Source organism: Salminus brasiliensis, chromosome 1 (genome assembly GCF_030463535.1).
Source record: "Salminus brasiliensis chromosome 1, fSalBra1.hap2, whole genome shotgun sequence".
Taxonomy (NCBI): domain Eukaryota; kingdom Metazoa; phylum Chordata; class Actinopteri; order Characiformes; family Bryconidae; genus Salminus; species Salminus brasiliensis.
Genome location: NC_132878.1, coordinates 13,741,766 through 13,748,955, shown reverse-complemented (window position 1 = coordinate 13,748,955; position 7,190 = coordinate 13,741,766).

Genomic DNA, 7,190 nt, shown 5'->3' with positions numbered 1-7,190 from the left:
CGTGTGTGGCCAGACAAAGACGAGAAGAACACTCGCAGAGATGTCACTAAGCAAGATTTATTAAAACACAACAGGGATACAAAATAAGGTGCAGTGAAACCAAGGAACAGCAATTTAAGAGGCAAAACAGGAACACAAACAGAATGTGACAAACAAAACAGTGAAAACAACAAACCTGGGACTGGGAGGAGCAGGGAGCGACAGGGGATAGATCCGTAAACTACCAAAATCAGAACGTGGGAAGGGGACAAACGAAAACCAAGCCTAGCTTGGGAGACAGAGGAGTAATAACAGAACTAAAACTGCAAGCCTCGTTTGGGAAACCACAGTCACAAGCCACAGCCACAAGCCGTGCTTGGGCAATACTAAAGTGAAACTAGAACTGAGAATTAGAGCCCCGCTTTATGTAAACAAAGGGGTAGCTGGCTGAACTAGATACCAGGGCAAGCCCAACCTGAGTATGTCGTGAAACTGCCTCGTGAGCTTGAGCCACCAGGAAGCATGAACTGGACGCGATGTAATGGACTTGACTCAAGAACATGACTTGAAGATAACTTGAACAGGTCAAGATACCAGCCAACAGGATCACGCAACAAACACATGGAGATTCAATTCATGACAGTGACTATCTGTAGGGAGGTTCCTTAAATGCTCCCAGTCCCAGGTGCAACACATGAACACGAAATGAACACGTAATGATCCGGAAGTCCTTGTATGGGCCTGTGGGCGGCGACCCGGGATCGCCCCACGGGAAGGCACAATAATGAGGGCCTGACATTTACAAGATCATTACATCAACACAGTTATTAGAAGACCTTAAAAACAAAAGAAAAAAACTGAGCACCAAAGTCATTGAATGTGAAATTATTTTATTCATGTGGAAATGAATCATAATAAGATCCATCCAGTATAGTCAAATGTAGATTGTATTCTGTGGTGAATATTTTAAGTGGAAAGAGCTAGTCTGTTGGACATGAGAATGGTAGCAGTGAAGGAGACAAGATCTGGCAATCATTTTCAAAAACACTGCCAAGAATTGGTTGGCATCCTTGGCTATCAACTTAACACAGTCAAACATCCCATACTCAGATCTATGAATAGCTTCACAAAGGCTTTGAAACACAGGTTAATTCTGGGTGAGCATTCACTGTTAATTCGTCTGTGGGATGAAGTGGTCCATGAGTGATTTTCTTGTCTTGTGAGTGGCAGTTGTTTTTGCCAACCGTGGCAGTTTATACAGTGGAGAAAACGTATTTAGTCAGTCACCAATTGTGCGATTTGTGAGACAAAATGAGAAAAAAAGTTCTGAAAATCACATTGTCTGATTTTTAAAGAATTTATTTGCAAATAATGGTGGACAATAAGTATTTGGTCACCTACAAACAAGTAAGATTTCTGGCTGTCACAGACCTGTAACTTCTTCTTTAAGAGGCTTCTCTGTCCTCCACTCATTACCTGTATTAATGGCTCGTTAACAGTATAAAAGACACCTGCCCACAACCTCAAAAAGTCACACTCCAAACTCTACGATGATGAAGACCAAAGAGCTGTCGAAGGACACCAAAAACAAAATTGTAGACCTGCATCAGGCTGGGAAGACTGGAATCTGAATGAATCTGCAATAGGCAAGCAGCTTGGTGTGAAGAAATCTACTGTGGGAGCAATAAAATGGGAGACCTACAAGACCACTGCTAATCTGCCTCAATCAGGGGCTCCACGCAAGATCTCAGCCCGTGGGGTCAAAATGATCACAAGAACGGTGAGCAAAAATCCCAGACAGTATAACCACACGGGGGGACCTAGTAAATGACCTGCACAAAGCTGGGACCAATGTTACAAAGGCTACCGTCAGTAACACACTACGCCGCCAGGGACTCTGCTTAAGCCAGTACATATCCCGGCGCGTCTGAAGTTTGCTAGAGAGCATTTGGATGTTCCGGAAGAGTACTGGGAGAATGTCTTATGGTCAGATGAAACCAAAGTAGAGCTGTTTGGTACAAACACAACTTGTTGTGTTTGGAGGAGAGTGAATGCTGAGTTGCAACCAAAGAACACCATACCAACTGTGAAGCATGGGGGTGGCAACATCATGCTTTGGGGCTGTTTCTCTGGGACTAGGACAACTGGTCCGTGTACATGAAAGAATGAATGGGACCATGTATTGTGAGATTTTAAGTGCAAACCTCCTTCCATCAGCAAGGGCATTGAAGATGAAACGTGGCTGGGTCTTTCTGCATGACATTGATCCCAAGCACACTGCCAGGGCAACAAAGGAGTGGCTGTAAGAAGCATTTCAAGGTCCTGGAGTGGCCTAGTCTCCAGATCTCAACCCCATAGAAAACCTTTGGAGGGAGTTGAAAGTCTGTGTTGCCCGCCGACAGCCCCAAAACATCATTGCTCTAGAGGAGATCTGCATGGAGGAATGGGCCAACATACCAGCAATGGTGTGTGCCACCCTTGTGAAGACTTACAGAAAACATTTGACCTCTGTCATTGCCAACAGGATATATAACAAAGTATTGAGATGAACTTTTGTTATTGACCAAATACTTATTTTCCACCATTATTTCTCATTTTGTCTCTCATAGTTGAGGTCTACCTATGATGTCAATTACAGGCCTCTCTCATCTTTTTAAGTGGGAGAACTTGCACAATTGGTGACTGACTAAATACTTTTTTTACCCACTGTTCATTATATATGCTTGTAATTTTTTTTGCTGCACTACTGGCATTAAGCAAGTGCAAGATACTTTTGCTGGCTTGGTACTAACTGTGTGATACTGGATCTATTTAAGTAATCTGCAAGTGATGATGAGGGCAGCCACTTAACCACAAATTCACTGGCTGCTATTGGCCACCAGCGCCATTACATAACAATATTCAACACAGAAGCTTCTATTTCGCTTTATAATGTTGGACCTATTGTTTTAGGATAGTCTGCACAGTCCACAGAAATTCCGTCTGAAATATTAAGCAGTCATTTGCTTTTATATTGCATACATAAATTATGGTTTGAGTTTAACCATACAAATAGTATCCTGTTAAACTAGATCTCATTAAAAGCAAGTGACACCATTTAGGCCTTTAGAGATGCTTATTTACCATTCATCATTTGTTGTTAGCTCTGTCTTGTCATTTACCTTTACATTCCCCTTCGATCCTCTTCCGTTGTGTGTTCAGCTACTCTCTGACAAACAGTGTACGAGTATAATCAGTACAGTACAATCGCTAGAAGCTCTGCAGACATTCCTTGTTGGTTTACTGTTGCTATGGTTACCAGTCGGCGCTTACCAATGTACTATACAACATGCATGAATGGGCAGGGGCTGACAGGTTAGCCTGCTCCCCTCCATTCTTTTAGAGGAAGGCTGCCATTGGCTCCACAGATTTAATCTTTTTAATTTTAATTTAATCAGTTTTAATCAGTGAACACTGGAGCGGGAGCTGTAAATGACTGTATTTGGGCTCAAATGCATCAGGAGGTGCATTAGAAATGGCAAGTATATCTTGAAACCTTAAAATGAACTTTAATTGTGTGAGTGCAATGGCCAATTTGTTAGTCTGAGTTGGCAGTCGGATGCCAGAATATCATTTAGAATTAAATAGTTATTTTAATATAGTACCAGTGGTTCATTGGTGAGCTAATACCTATTTGAGCCATGTTAGTCTTTCTGACATTTCTGGCACAGCCTCTATGAAGGCGCTCGCTCACTAGGCTAATTAAGTCTGCCCACTAAGGCTCTATCTAGGGAAATGTGAGAAACTAGCAAAAGCTAGCTGGACACAGGTAGCTAGCATATATGTAGACCATGTCAGTCTTTAGAGATTAGGAGTTTCTGGTATAGGCCTGTAGCATGACACTAGTTCACTAGACTAAGGCACAGGATAAATGCTAAGGCGCTCAGACGTTTACAAGTGTTGTACAAGCTGGCTTTGCCTGCAGGTGATGTCTGACTGTGACATTTTACAATGTTAAATTCCAAATGTCAACTAGTAAACTATTATCACAGTTCTAGCTACGGTGATATGCAAGGTTTCGGAAGCGTTTAAACAAATGCTAGAAGGATAAAGGATTAAGAACTGCTTTGGCTACTCTGTCATTATGAAGAGAAGAAGGCAACTAAGCCACAGGTGGTATGTGAGACCCTTGAACAGATCAAGGGTTGAGGATGGCAAGTTTCTAATGCTAGTTCGTTTTCTCTGGTTGTTCATTTTTTTCCCACAATAACGTCACATTGTTCACCAAATCCAGGCAAACATTGTCTCCGCCCGAAGTAGGCTGAGGCCCTACAACCCCATCAAAGGACATACTGTATGTGAGAACAACAGTAGGATGACAGAACTGCCGTAAGAATGAAATAGTAGCTAGCAACTTTAGCAACGGAACAGGGCCTCCCAGCAGGCCTACTGTTCCGATTCTCTCTACTATAGCTGAGCCAGTTTACATTGCTGTCTGTGGAATTACTAAATAATAAGCTTTAGCATGTATACTGTGCTCAAATAAAGCTGTGCAGAAAGCTAACAAATAAAATATGTGCTGACAATGTTCTGAAATGACTTTAAGCTGAATTGAATTGCTTCCATTTTTGTTGAATGTCTTTTCAGCATTCCCTTTCCCCCTAAATTCATCATTGTCAAATTCCACTCACAGGCCATGATCTTTTCCTAACTTTTATCACATAGAGCCTCCAGCCAAGGCAGGGTTCCTGGGCTCCCGACCCTCAAATGCCCGATGTTGCCAGATTGGATGAAGATTGGAACTTATGGAGGAACCTAAGTCTATTTCACAGCAGACATAATGCACAGGGTGCGCCAGAATGCTTTCATGACACTCCTCATTTCACACTAGACACAGCACACGTGTTGCGAGGGGCCAGCGGATCCTGTTTTTTTCATGATAAGAATACAGGCTACAAAGGGCAATGTTGTCCCTGTATCCCTGTATGCTATGTGCACTAAATGTGAGCATAGCTTTTTCAATAAGCCTCAGTTATTATTTAATGTATCAGGTGTATCAGGTAAATAGCTTATTGTTATGGAATACTTGCTTTCAGCTCTAGAATAGCTGCTTGTTGAGATGTTTATTATCCTATATTGAGTTTTGCATATATATAAGCTTGCAATACTGCATTTTGTACTTATATTTGCACGTGTTTGTACTTGTACTTGTTTCTGTATATAAACTGCAAGAATATTGCACATGGCAGGCATCAAAAATAACCCCAGAGCATATTGCACCCGGAGCATATTGCACCCAAAGTGTATTGCAAAGGCTTCAATGACTGATATAGGAGGGGTTTGCTCATGCATGTCTGGTGTGAAATGGGCTTTAGACAGCCAAAAAGTTACATTTCTGTGTCGACAAATGAAAAGGTAAATTAACTGAAGGAGGTCTGTGCTCAAATCCTTCATTATGGTCAGACAGAGCACTTAAATAAAGAATTGTTATTTTAAGTGAACTATGTGTCCAAATGTTTGTTGACACACCTTCTAATGAATGCATTTAGCTACATTAAGTTGACCCCGTTTTGCTGACACAGATGTGCAAATGCACACACACAGCTTGATTAGTAAAGTACTAGTACTATTGCTTGTAGAATAGGACTCTCTGGAGCAAATGCCAGACATTTACATTTACCTTTATGGCATTTAGCTGAGGTTCTTATCCAGAGCGACTTACAAGGGTACTCATATTACAGAGGAGGGCCAATGTAGTGTTAGGAGTCTTGCCCAAGGACTCTTATCGATGTAGCACAGCATAGTCACCAAGACCAGGAATCAAACCCCAGCCTCCCACATGGTGTGGAAGCTCAGTGGCAGGTAGTGAGTGGTGTTATCTGTTGCGCCACACCAACCACCAGACATGGGCTAGAAGGGTGTAAAACCCACCAGCAGTGAGCTGTGGAGCTGTGGAACTGTGTTTCCTGGAATGATAGAATGACAACTAATATTCAATATTCGGTCTTGTAATTAATTGCAATCAAATCCTGACAGCAATGCTCCAGAATTTAGCAGAAATCCTTCCCTGGACTGTAGAGACAGTTATTCCAACAAAAGCAGGATGAACTACTTTCAATGCCCTTGATTTTGGAAGAAACAATGAACGAGCAGGTGTCCCAATACTTTTGTTTATGTAGTGTGCACTGTAGGAGAGTTTTCAAAATGTCTTTCTGCATTTTCACTCCCTACTAATCAGGAGGTCATGAGTTTGACTTCCAGCAACGCCAAAGCCACCATGCTCAGGACTCTCAAACCTTTCCCCAGAAGCCTGGAGACATGTGGCCAAAACAATTCTTTGCTAAGCACCTTATGCAAGCTATAATGCTTGTTTAATGTATGGCTGCTAACTAGTCTCTCTTTAAGTGTGAGCAGGCTATATGCTGCGTTTACTGCTGGTCTCATAGCAACGCAGACATGTGAGTGTTACACCATTCAACTGCCAAAGAACCTAAAAGCCACCACACACTGTACACACCACACTGTACAGCGACAGTCTTTATTGAAGGTAGAAACCATAGAAGATAACACATGGATTGGAATTTTCATCAAGTCAATTTAAAGCTTTTAATAGAAACAATGTTAAATGTGTACAATAATGTTAATTTCAATTCTTTAGGGCAAACAACATCAATGTAAACAGTCCAGTTAAGTCATTTTTTTTATATAGCATAGTTTTTTTTGTTTGTTTTGTTTTTTTGTTTTTTACAATTTTATGTCCCTGTTAAGCTGCTTTACAGTAATCCAGACCAAAAAATATCAAGCAATAAAATGTGAGCCCAAGGGAACAAGCCAAGAGCAACAGTGGCAATGAAAAGACTCCCCAAAGCTGGAGGAAGAAACTTTGCTAGGTCTCCATAACACTACATAGGTCCATTGTTATGGTTAGGTCTACTGATATAACCCATATACAATATGTATACACTATATGTCCAAATGTTGTTGGACACCCTGCTAATGAATGCAATCAGCTACTTTAAGTTGCACCCATTGCTGACACACCTGACACAGCTTGTCTCTCTGGAGCAGAAAAACATGAACCTATTGGCACCAGGCCAAGCATAGAGGGTATAATAATCTGTTTCTGATTCTGATTCTGATGAAGCCCCCCAGTATTGAGCTGTGAAGCAGTGCAACTTTGTTCTCTGGAATAATAGTGCTCCCTCCAGAACGTTTGGGATGGGTTGAGGAGT